The sequence below is a fragment of the Dermacentor andersoni genome, chromosome 4 (assembly GCF_023375885.2).
Source record: "Dermacentor andersoni chromosome 4, qqDerAnde1_hic_scaffold, whole genome shotgun sequence".
NCBI lineage: Eukaryota > Metazoa > Arthropoda > Arachnida > Ixodida > Ixodidae > Dermacentor > Dermacentor andersoni.
In genome coordinates this window covers 99477-112739 of record NC_092817.1, presented here as the reverse complement: position 1 = coordinate 112739, position 13263 = coordinate 99477, and the positions used below count along the sequence as shown (strand labels likewise).

General features: G+C 44.6%; 1 long non-coding RNA gene across 4 annotated transcripts in view; it reads left to right on the top strand.

Moving 5' to 3' along the window:
• Window positions 1-875: 875 nt before the first annotated feature.
• The window catches only part of LOC129386069 (uncharacterized), a 33060-nt gene continuing 20672 nt past the window's right edge, over window positions 876-13263 (top strand). Inside the window, exons 1-3 of one of the 4 annotated variants that reach the window (XR_011893757.1) lie at window positions 876-1000; window positions 1837-5932; window positions 7104-7237. This is a non-coding gene — a long non-coding RNA (uncharacterized lncRNA). Of the gene's footprint in view, window positions 1001-1656; window positions 5933-7103; window positions 7895-13263 lie in introns of those variants that run through there. The other 3 variants (XR_011893756.1, XR_011893755.1, XR_008613543.2) reach the window with 3 other exon arrangements.

Sequence of the window (13263 nt, the reverse complement as noted above, 5' to 3'; positions counted from 1 at the left end):
ACAATGATAGCGGGCCGTGCGCGCGCAGACCGCTTGCATGGAAACACGGCGACAGGATTGAATCGGCTACCGCCGTGTTCACATTTCCCGATAGATGGAGCTACGTGGTCCCTCTTGGCGACCGTTGCGTACGTGTAGCTAAAAGCGTTTCAGATAGCGCGCACGTAAGGTTCGTAGGCTCTTCACGTTTGCGTACGTGAAGTCTCTACGTAACGTATAACTCAAGCTGTCTAATACTACGCCAGGTCTAACCGCTCGTCGCGTATGCCGAGGCTCCCCCAGAGCCGGCGGTGTGACGTCAGCTCTCTCCGTTGCTATGACGACGCGTGACGTCAGCTTGCTCCCCGCTCGTGGCGTGTGCAGTGCCCCCCGAGCATGCGTCGCGCCCACGGTGTACGAATGTACTGACAGGGGTAGCACACTCTCAAGTTCAACAAATGGCCATAGAGGGCGAAAAAATCGACCGCGCGCCGCTGCTAACAAAGCCGACGTAGTAGCATCACTTTCGGGATTCGTTCGTTAGTTCCAACATTTCCCGGTAGAGGCGTCGTAATAAGCGCAATTTTATCTTACAAACTTTCTCTTACAATTACCGAAGCATTTTCTTTTACATAAAAACAGGGCAAAATTATCATTGCTAATTAGATATTGTGCTCTTTGTTAGTAAGTTTATTGTTTCTTCGCCATTATAAACGCAAATAGCGTTCAGCATCATCGATCTTTCACGTGACCTCTGGCCTGGATTTAAAATTTTTACCGGTATTTCCGAGTGCACGGCGGCACGGATTCATTCGTTCATACACTCAAGACTGGTTGCTTCTTTGTTTCTAAAACTAGTTTCTTGCGCTTCGATGTCTCGCGTTGTTTAACTTGGGGTGAAGTTACGTGTTTGCAAGCGGACATGTAAGCCCGGCAGTTGGGTTTCGGTCGTGAGCCATTCGGAACAGGTCTGCATCGAAACGGGAGCTGGATTTTGCTGCGGCTGACAACGGCAATAACGGTGAGTCGTTTAACACCGCTGCTTGAATCGTTATATAATATCCGTGTCATTACCTTCCAGGCGGGCACAAGTTAACGAACTAGATCCTGCATTACATATGGGCAGTGAGGATCTCAGTTGCTGTTTCCTAAATAAACCTTTACTTGCGAGGCTGTCGTTTAGTTTACACACACAACCAGGAAAGAAAGAGCGATATCGGAACGCGCGTCTCATTTTTCATGTTATTGTAGCCGTGGTTGTAGGTGACTGAGTAGCCTTATCAATATACATATTAAACATTTTTTTCGAGTCGGCCGGCAACGTCTTTCGTCCACAAAACCGAATAATCCTTTGGTAAAATAAAGTGAAAGTACAGAATTTAACGTATTAAACAGTTGCAAGCATGATAATTCACCCATATTTCGTACTTGTTGGTTCCAAATGTTCTTGCTGTTCAGATTGGTTTACCGTAGGGCATTTATTTTTGCAGTAGTGAAGCGGTGCATCACGTTCGTGCAGAAAAATAATGCATCAGTTCTAATAGCTTCATGACTTTCATGCATTTGCTTGTGGAACTAGCAGTGTGATCACTTCTAGTGTATAAATGAACACACAAATGTTCTCATTTGTGATCTTAATAGTACTTGCGCTGTTGACATGCATTGTAGTTAGGCAGACATCAATTTTATGGACAATAGCAATATTTATTTAACATGCTGCTTAAGCACCCTAGAACAGACAGTGTACATTTGCATGTGTTCTGTAGTCGCAAATCATTACAACATATATGTCACACCTTTTTGCATTTTAAAACTTTGCTTTTTCAATTTCTGATTCAGTCAAAATTTCTGTTCCAGACATGCAGTAATGAAGACGGCACCAGTATAAAGCAACACACTCCACGCACTAAACAGAAGCTGCTGCCTGCTACAACAAGGTCATTGTGTGGACATTGGCTACTACTACAAGGTAAACAACACATGGTTCAGAAATAAATATGTTTGATATATGCTGTATTGGCTTGCTGTTTGCAGCAGATATGAATGTTTGTTCATATTTATGGTTCAGTATAATTGGTTCGAACATATAAAACACACATAAATTTGGCTAATCTGTGCTGTATCTCATGTGTCACCGTTTTGCCTCAACAGAGTCTATGCCAAGCACATCTTGGTCATCACAGGAGCTCCTATCTGCGCCAACAGGAAGGGGCTGGAGCCGAATTTGCAAGGCTTTTACACCAAGAACAAAGAAGCACATGCAGAAGAATATGAATGAGATATCAAGTCTGCAGAGGACTGTGTCAAGACTGAAAAGAGCTTCAGCCACCATTCCACCAGCACGGACATTTGGTTGAGTCATCCAGGTAACTCAAAAAGGACTTTCTAGAAATTCTTCGTCTTCAGGTGCACCTGCAACATCTGACCAAGCACGGACGACGCTGGCCAAAAGATTGAGTTCCATCAGTTTGCCCTTAATCAGCTTCCTAGCCATGTTAATTCCGTTTGTGCCAAGTGTAATTTTTCTTCTATAAATGCAAGCTTTCTCATTGCCCATTTTTGTTAGAGGTCATTCATCCTCATCCAAATATAAAGGTCAACCGATTCTTCGCTGATACTTAATACCAGTCACTGTCTAGCAGCCTAACATATCTGTAGCAGTATCTTCTAGTGTATGTTGTCATGCGCAATTCCTCTCCTGAAATAGCTGATGCAGCATCGGCATGCGTCTTGCATTAACCTATGCACATGTGCTATGCACCATTTTACTTTTCTTGATGTTTTTAGCCTTCAATGCTTGCAGAGCAGAGTGGCTTCTCTCTTGAATGCAAGCTTTCTCGTTTTCCATATTCCTAGTCTCGTTGATGATTGCTCCTCTTCCTTGATAGCCTGGGTCTTTGTGCAAGCTACAGTGAAGTGATTGATTGCAGAATCTGGTTTTGCTGCCACACTTGGCTGTGGTAACTGTGTTACGTTTCTCAGATGTGGGGGCCTGGTCAGTTGCATTGGTAAGCAGTCCCTCGAGGTAAGCATTTGCTCCTGCAGTCCGCAAAGCGACATAGACTCCCAGTATACACACACCGTAACTGGTGCGCCCCGTTCGTTCTGGCCTGCTGCAGTAATGGGCAAATTGTGCTTGTGGCTTACCTCGGCCATGATTTGCTCAAAACGGAGACCAGCATATGTGCTCACATGGTTCGAAGTGTATGAAGTTGATAGCCGTATGGGTGGAAAGGCCCGCAAGAATGGCTGCCGAAGGTGATGCCCACAAAAGCGACTTGTCCACATTGCGACAAAGTGTGAGCCACACATAGCAGCCCCCGAAAGAAAATAAATGTGCACGTTGGAAAGGAGTTAACGCTAAAATGCCGGGTAGTCCATGTCGCTGTGTTGGTTGCGGCAGCAGATGCCTGCGTCACCTGATTGCTTCGCAATGGAAGTTGCTCATCTTCAACGGCAATTGTTGGTTCAAATAGGTGCGAGACTCTGTCCAATCTGTTTGTACCGCAGGTTGTCGCTCGTTACCAGACCACCACATGTGACAAAGGCAAGCATTATGCCGTAAGATGGTTCGTAGCCAATGTATAATGTATTGTCTGAACCTCATGCGGTGACTGATTGCTGTTTAATCTTGCTGTTATGCCACTTGGTTACGGTCGCAGTTTTATGTTTTTCGAATATTGCGGCCTGGTCGGTTGCACTGGGAAGCAGCCTCTCGTAGTAAGCATTTGATCCTGCAGTCTGCACAGCGACATAGACTCCCAATTTACGCACACCGTGATTCGTGCTCCCCGTTCACCCTTTCCTGCTGCAGCCATGGGCAAATTGTGCCTCTGGCCTTTCTCGGCCACGATTAGGCATGAACGGAGACCAGCATAAGTGCTTACATGGTCGGACGTGTATGAAGCTGGGTGGAAAGGCCCGTAAAAGTGGCTGATGAAGGTGATGCCCACGAAAGCGACTTGTCCATATTGAGACAATGTGGGACACCAAGTGTGAGCCACACATTAGCGGCCTCCAAAAGAAAAGAAACATGCAGGGTGGAAAGGAGTCAATGCTAAAATGATGGGTAGTCCATGTCGCTGTGTAGGCTGCGGCAGCAGATGCCTGCGTCACTTGATTGCTTTGCACTGCAAGTTGCTCATCTTTAACAGCGACTGTCGCCGCAAACAGGTGGGACACTCTGTCCAATCTGTTTCTGCTGCTGGTTGTTGCTTGTTAGTAGACCACCACGTGCGACGAAGGCAGGCACTACGCCTGTAGGTAGGCAGCTCAATGTACCCTAAGAGACCCGTGTATGTGAATGCTCACTGTTGCCATATGGTTCGTCGCCAATGTATAATGTATTGTCTGAACCTCATGCGGTGACTGATTGCTGTTTAATTTTGCTGTTATGTCACTTGGTTATGGTCGCAGTGTTATGTTTTTAGAATATTGCGGCCTGGTCGGTTGCACTGGGAAGCAGTCTCTCGAAGTAAGCATTCGCTCCTGCAGCCTGCACAGCGACATAGACTCCCAATTTTCATGCACCGTGATTCGTGCTCCCCGTTCGCGCTTTCCTGCTGCAGCAATGGGCATATTGTGCCTCTGGCCTTTCTCGGCCGCGATTAGGCATGAACGGAGACCAGCATACGTGCTTACATAGTCCGATGCGTATGAAGTTGATAGCCAGATGGTTGGAAAGGCCCGCAAAAGTAGCTGATGGAGGCGATGCCCACGAAAGCGACTTGTCCATAGTGAGACAATGTGAGACAGCAAGTGTGAGCCACACATTAGCGGCCCCCGAAAGAAAAGAAACGTGCAGGTTGGAAAGGAGTGAATGGCTAAAATCTGGGGTAGCCCATGTCGCTGTGTAGGCTGCGGTAGCAGATGCCTGCGTCTCCCGATTGCTTCGCAATGCAATTTGGGCATTTTTAACGGCGACTGTCGCTGCAAACAAGTGGCACACTCTGTCCAATATGTTTCCGCTGCTGGTTGTTGCTCGTTAACCTGACCACCACGTGCGACGACGACGGTGAGCCGTTTACGAGCTCGCGTCAATGATTCCAGCGTATCTCGACATGCAAACTTTATTTCTGCTATTGCACGAGAATGTACACTGCTTGTCTTCTGCCAATAAAGTCGCGCGTTCTGTTCACTCACTTGTGGCTTGTTTGTATGGGCGTCAGTAGAGGGTCTTGGCAATTAGAACGCACCACCTACGCGGCAGCGAAGGCATTGAGGCATGCCGCATAGCCTGCAGGGCAAGCACGGCGCGTACCAGCGTACGCGACCGGCAAAAAACGGCCATATTGAATTTTGCTCTAAAAAAAAAAAAAATGTGCACTTCCGCTTCCGGTTTGAGCAACGTCATCTGGCGTCCCCCAAAGTAAGTTCCATGCGCTGCCGCTGCTTATTTTCGAACCACGGCGGAAGGTACAGTTTCCCTTCTCTAAGTTTGTTCTTTATTCTATGGTACTGAGGTGTTGACACTGCGCCCGCCGGCGCGTCCATAGTATCATAGAGAAAGGGATTGAACAAGAGCGGACACTCGGCGAAAATTGGAAACAGGAAACACGTCACCCTATAGTATTAACATCGACGAATTGGGGCCGCGAGCATCGAAAAAAAGAAGAATGTTAAATGAGATTAACAGAAATTGTTTTATTTTCTTTATTCTTTCCCGCAAAAATTAAAAATATCTGCGTATAAATTAAATTAAACTTTGCGGCTTACTTCGGTTGCCTAGCGACAGGCGAACCGGCGAATGACGAGCCAGATGTTTGCCGTCATTCGTCAGGCACACCGCCGAAGCGAGAGAGACCGGCCGCGCATCTGAGCGTTGGACTGTTCGGGCACCCGTCTGCCTGTTTTTCTATTTTGGGATTTAGCCTGGTTTGGTGGCCTCCCGGCGAATTATTGCGTTCATTCGGAACTTCGACATGGCAGCACTGCACTATTGGACTACGGCAAGGTGAGAAACATTGTTCGACAGTCTGCGACGCACTTCAAGCAATTAGGCTTACTGCCCGGCACCTAGGCTAGACTTGTGACACTGTTAACGAAAAACAGCGTGGCCGTCGTGGAGCAGTTAACTTGAATTAAAGAGTCGTACTGGCAGATGTTTGCGACGCTTCCTATAAGCCCCAATATTATTTTAACTAATTTCGGTAGTTTTTGGGCACGCTAGTCGCACAGGGTGCTGTGACGCAGTTTCGCGTGCACTGAATTTTACTGCGACAAGTTTTGGCGCTTTCTCTGACTGCCAACATTAATGAAACTAATTTAATTACTTTTTGGGCTACCTTTCGAGCGCAGTGGGCGTGCCTGGCGCTGTGACTCGGTTAGCGAAAATAAGCTCGGCCGTGGTGCGCGGTTTCGCGCTTTAATGCACTGACAAGTTCATGGCGCTTTTCTTTCTCTGACGCCCAACATTGTTGCAAATTATTTTCGATACTTTTATGTTATGAGGCCCGCTCGCCGCGCCTGTTGTGACGCAGCGAAAAGCAGCTCTGCCATGGTGACAGTTAGTTTGGCGCGTACTGAATCTTACTGCGACAAGTTTGTGGCAATTTTTATGACCCCGCAACAATTTAAGCCTTCTTTCGGTACCCACGCTTGTCGAAAACGCGACGAGCAATCGTCAAGAGTGATAACACGGGAGTGCGTTGCTTGCGCCTGCAGAACGCATAAGAGATAAGCCACGGAGCTCAAACGCCAGGAACTAGTAACTCGAAAATTCTGTCTTCTGAACGGCACCCACGCGTTTTGTCTTGAGTGCGAGTAGAAGGAGTAGAAGCGTCCAGCATGCTCTGGTTGAGAGCCTGTGTTGTGGCCACCTCTGTGTATTCGTAGCGTACTATCGCGTCGGTTGTAGCCAAGTTCGCGAAACGCGCCGTTGCCCGCGCATTGGTGCTATTAAAGTGCAGGAAAAAAGTATTGGGAAGAGGGGAATGCTTGGAATTAGAATGTGTTTGTGGTATGTACGGTATTGCTTGGGATGAGTCAGGTATTTTCTACGCCCTGTGTGTAAATACGAACTGCTTTTGTTTGTAATGCCGCCCACTCACCACTTTCGCACGCTTCGCCTCTACAGGCATTATTCTTACATGTTAATACCAAAATAACGCTTGTAATTTTTTCAGCTCACGTCGTCTGGTGGAGCTTCCTGCGGAAACTGCTGCTTACCTGGTGCCACAACGCTGGATGAATGCACAAAAAGCCCGCGACGAGCATTCACAAAAAACAAAATAAACGTTAATTTTTCCTCATTTCACAAGGTGTCTTGCGTCTTTATGAAATTGCACGTGGCACATATTCAATGGAGGCTTGTGAAGATCGTTCGGAATCAATTTTACTTAAAATGATTTACAAATAAATATTTAATAAATAAAAAATAAATTTATAAAGAAATACTTGCTGCAAAAGCAAAAAAAAAAAAAAAAAAAACGGAGCCGGCGTGACGCGCACCAGCTAGTATTCAAAACGGGCGCGCACAAAACCGAAACCGGAAGTATGCTTCAGGTTTTAACATCCACGGCTTGGTGCGCTGCAGTCAATTCGACCGCTGGGCTCTATGGGAGTGTCCGCTCTTGTTGTATTCCGGCGTAAACTGGTGACACGCGCGTGGTAGAAGCGAAATGCCGTACTAAAACGCTGCTGCCACGCACGGAAGTGACGTCACAGTTATGATGACGTTGTTTAAACAAGTATGGCGTGTTCCGGTTTATAGTTTTGCGCGCGCTGCTGGAGCTGCTTCAGCTTTTCAGCTTAGCTAAAACACAATTTTACGGTTTCTTACTGTGTTGTGTGATAGAATGTTGTTCTAGTTAGTTGCGCTGGAAGAACCGGATGGTGTTCGAGCTTGCGATCTCGAGCCACACTTGGGCGCAACGCTGGAGCAGCTCGTTTCTTTATGCCTTGGAGAGCGTTTATGGTTGGTAGTGTGGTCTTGTGCAGCTCCTGTTAATTTTTTCAGTGCTGTTGCTCTTGTTTGTTGAATTTACTGATGTGAATGGAGCATATGTGGGCTCTCAGTTTGGCAGAACTTTTTGCTCTTATGGTAAAAACGTTTAAACTCGTTCCAAATGCTTGTTGCTGCAGTTGCCGCTTAGTGTTGTGCATCGATCGCGAAAAAAAAAAAATGTTTCATCCTTCGTAGGATTGCTGTTGCAGATATTGCCTAAGTAAGTGAGCTGTTGCAATTTTTATATGGCACTCGATGTCGCATTTACCTCTACTGTTTCTTGTCTTGCATGTTCATACTGTTCCCTTGTTTATCGGATTTTGGCGGCTAGCGAATCGCGACTTGCTTGAGCACCTGCTCGCCACAGTTCTAAAGGAACATGTTGAGCAACCCCAATGTAAACTATGAAGACAAATATTGCAGAACGTGGCCCAGCCGCTCATAGTTTTACTTTGGCTCAATTTTGTTCTAAAGCTTGGCTGTCTTGAAGACCAAGAAATTTTCTTAAATTTCTTCCAGCTAGTTTGCTAAGCTGCTATTTAGTATTGCTTCTTGTGATGGCGCTATGCGAGGTACCAGGTTTGCGCAAATGTTCCTCGCAACTTGTTTACAAACATGATGTAGGTTCATTGCAGGAACCTGCATTATGTTATAGATGTGAGATGCACGCTAATATGACCGGTGTGGGTTTGCAGGTCCATGCATGCCACTCTCAAGCAAATGCCAAGTTTCCATTGTATGAATCTTCCTTGACTTCGCAGGGCTTGTTTGGTTAATCCCTTCATCTGTGCAATAGAATGCTCATTAGTCATGAGCCTTACCCTGATCCTCTTGTCCAACAAAAAAAAAACCTTTCTTTTTTCCCATCTTATCAGTGAAGGCCTTGTTCGAACAGATGTGCCATGCAGTGACAGAAATTCTCATCACAGTAAGAAAATCTCTGAAGGAGATTTTTGAGTGTGACTACGACTTCGTCTTGGGCAAATTGGTGAAGTCTGCTGCACATTGTTTTTGTGTGCGAAAATCTATTCACAGAGGAAGGACACATGAAAGTGCGAACTACTAACTGATTTAATGATTCAAAGGATGAAACATAGTGTACAAATTTTGTGCACAGGCAAGAGGTGAATGTTGTGACAGTGCTAGTTTGTCTTTTAATGCTACAAATAGCCATTAAACAAGTGCACCTCTGGGGAATTAAGGCAATTGAAGTGCTACTAACATGTGCACTCTCTGATAAAATATACCTTCGTGAGCTCATGCGATGTTTTGTTGCTACTCCTGCCCAGGATCATAATGTGCGAAAGCACGGCTCATATGAGCAGGCCTTGCAATGTGTGCTGCACCATCCGGTTTATTTAAATTGTTTGAATGCTCCCTCAAATAGTCATTCAGGCATTGGACCGTTTGGTCCACGTAGAACTTGCCACAGCTGAGAGATATCTTATGACCAACCCACAGCACAATGCTCAATATGGTTGGCGTGATTTTTCATACACCCTTGTCTTTTGGTACGAGAACACAATTGGGCTAATTTGACAGGTGTATAAAGGAACAAATGGGACATTGTATCTAGCAGGCATGTTCTTGAAGCTGTGGGTAAATTTGTGCGCATATTTGTACATCAGGTGTACAATTTGTACACCTCAGGCCTAGTGGCGTCTGTTCTGCTTACATCTGATTAGCAAGTCCTTGTCGAGCTGCTCTTCAGCTTTCGGGAAATGGATTCGGCCATGGCACGCATGACCTATAGGATAAACCTGCTTTTAAAAGCCTGTCGATCTTATCTGCCTCATTTAGCCATCAGTAATAAATAATTCACTGCTGTTACTGTAGCACCCACTTAAATATAGTCCAAGGTGATCCTGTTTGGTCCCAAAACATGGACGCCGTACCTTACCTGCAGAAGTATAGATTTTAAATTCTTTAGGTTGAGGGGAACAAATGTCTTCAATTTTCTTTGTTTTGACATTGTACAAAAATAACTGTGTGCCAATTCATTAAGAGTAACCTACAAAAAACGGATGCCTCTCTTCACAATAACGTACAAGCTTCTGGCACTGCCCAGGCGGCGCGTCGGTGCAAAAGCTATCATTGCTTCGCACGACAAGTTGAGTCAACACTGGCACAGTGGGTCTGGTCTGCCAGTGTTGGGCTAATATCGAAACCGCATGCATGCTCTTGCTTAGAGCAACAGAAATGGCACGAATTTTGCTTTGTTACTGAAAGCCAATAGCAAAATTATTCGCTTTCACATAGACAAATGTTGTACACTGCTGCGCATATTTTTGGCGTGAAAGAAGTTTTTTTTTTTTTGCTGAAATAGCAATTCAGAAGAGTGTGAGCATGAATCGGCTTGATATTCGAATAGCTCACTTTTTCATGGCACTGCCTCAACGCTCTAGTGAGCCCTCAAATTTTGATTACTTTAGTGTGTTCAAAGTGATTAGCCGCTTCTCAAGCTAATGCACGGAGGTAATGATGAAGTGTGACCATTATATTCACGCCACTGAAATATCTATGCATTTCGCTGGATCTGCTACTGCGGCCACACATTTTTTTTAATGCATACTGCAGCCTGTTAGGGCTATGGCAGGAGTGGGTGTACATGCGAGTAAAACTAATTATGATATGCAGAAACAGGAACATAGAAATAGAAAAATGAAAACTATACATCAGCAATAGCATTTAAAAATTGAGAAATGGATAACAAACTAACTTCGGCAGGTAACAAATTCCACTGTTCAATCATGCGGGGTAAAAAGCTATTTGAAAGTGTTAGTTGGTGGATGGAGTGGTCTGATATTAGAGGCATGATAAGCTCTAGTTGAAGTCGGGCAGACAGGCGTTAAAAGAGAGGGATCTGATAGGTGACAAAGAGAGTTCTTGTAAGAATAGAAAATCTTCAGAGATTATATGTGCTGCCGTCTAGAAAGAAACTGGAGGTTTAATTCCGCAAGAGCAGCTGACGGTGAAAAGTCTCAGTCGAAGCGACGGCAAACATAACGAATAGCCTTCCTCTGGACCAATTCAATACAATTAATTTCACATTGTTTATATGGGTTCCAAACAGAGGAAGCATATTCTAAAATTGGGCGAATCAGTGTTTTGTATGCTACTAATTTAGTGTCCCTCGGAGCAGCAGACAAAGTTCGGCGGATGTAACCAAGTTTTTTTAACGCTTTACTACAAGTGTAATTATATGTTTGGACCAAGACAAGCTGGGTGTAAAAATGACGCCTAGATATTTGTATTGAAAAACTCGTGTTAGTGGTGCACCGTTGAATACATAATCAAAACATATGGGCATGCTTCTGTTAGTAAAATACATTATAACAGTTTTGTCAAAATTGATGCTCATTTTCCAGGTAGCACACCAGTCACAAAATGAAACAAAGGCATCTTTAAGGCGCTGATGATCAGCGAGTGAGTCAGCTGGGCTGTACATAACACAATCATCTGCATAGAGGCGTATTTTTGAAGTAACATGGTCTGGAAAGTCGTTAATAAACAATAAGAATAGTAGAGGGCCAAGTACAGATCCCTGTGGGACCCCTGAGGTGACGTCGACTACAGATGAATCCGCAAAATCATAGCATACGAATTGGGAACGCAAAGAAAGGAAACTGGAAATCCAAGACATTAACTGAGGGTTATTTTGAATATTATGGAGTCTCAAAAGAAATTTAGATTGTAGTACAGTGTCGAAAGCTTTGCTATAAAGTCAATGGTGTCAATCTGATTACCTAAGTCGTCGTAATGGGAAAGGTCATGAGTGAACTCCGCAAGTTGGGTTACAGTACTAAAACCACGCCTGAAGCCATGCTGAAATCTGTTCAATGGGTATTATTTTCAAGGAACATTATTATATGCTTATAGATTATGTGTTCTAGTATTTTGCATGAGGTTGGGGTTAAAGAAATAGGCCTATAGTTAGATGAGAGCTGTGTGCCATCAGATTTATATAAAGGTAGTACTTGAGCTCTTCTCCAGGAAGAAGGCACAACGCCGCTATTAAGGGACTTCTGACATATAATGAACAGATATTTATATGTCCATAGCGAGAATCATACTAAAAAGGAATACGGAATTCCATCAGGGCCGGCTGGTTTTTTAGTATCTAAGTTTAGTACGAGATTCAAAACATCTAGGGTAATGTTGATATCATCAATTGCATAAGAATCGTTAGTTGTAAGTGTTGAAAGACTGGAATCATCCGAGGCGAACACTGACTGAAAATATGTATTAAACACTTCTGAAATCTCTAATGGATCGTTAACAGCACTGTTGCTGATTTTAAAAGATGTGGAAGAAGAAGAGCCAGGAGATGTGAAAGACTAGAATTTGCGGGGGTTAGATTTGAACAGTTTCGGCAACTGAACATTTGGCCGAGGATTTCTTTTTTCTGTAGTTCATATTTTACTTGAGTGTACAAAACGCATGCCTGAGGATTGTTTGAGCATTTAGTGCGAAGTCTGCCTGCACGTCGCGATAAGTGCAGCAGTTCTCGGTTCATCCAGGGAAGGTTATTGTTTCTTTTTCTTAGTTTTCAAAGGAACAAATAGATTTATACATGATTTTACAATGCTTTCAAAACATGCCGCAAGCGCATCTACGTCACTAGATAGTCCAAGATAGTCCAAGTGCCATTGAGGAAAGCGAAATGGAAAATTTATTTAGGGGCGCGTTAAGGTAGATATACGTCCAGATTTTTGTAATAGGGCTGCCTCACGATCGACTTTTGCCGCATTATTAGTATGCATTGCAGTGTTACCACAAGTCGGTGACAAGCTTCACACTATTTTAAATGTAAAAATTGTCTCTAGTTGCAAATCAGATTAAAGGGTCCGGTTAGGCAGACACTGCTGCTCCATGTAAATAGCACCCCCCAGGCGCATACCTTCACTGGACGCTGAAGTAACTAGAGCCTGGTCTGGCCGGCAGCATGAAACAAGAGAGGCGATGAAGCCTATGAAGCATTGGGGAGAGGGGGAATCAAGTGATCACCCGGAGCAACAGTCTAAATAAAACATGTATTTTATGTTAATCTTGCTTTATTAAGCAATTGTCTCGCCCTAATTTCGCAAAGAGGACACCTTAACCAAGCCTCTACACAGACAGGCAGTAGAATGACACAAATGTCTGGCAATGCCATTAGAAATGTCAACATACGAGCACGGAAAGCGCAGTTGCCGGTGATGTGAGGACTGACGACTTAACAAGTACCACAACGCGGAATGGAAAGCGTATGCGTCAGCTCCCGCCTTTTAAAAAGATTCATGCTTTTATTGAACACGCCAATACCATGCTGTGCGCCGACCAGCTTCAAAGCCGCAAAT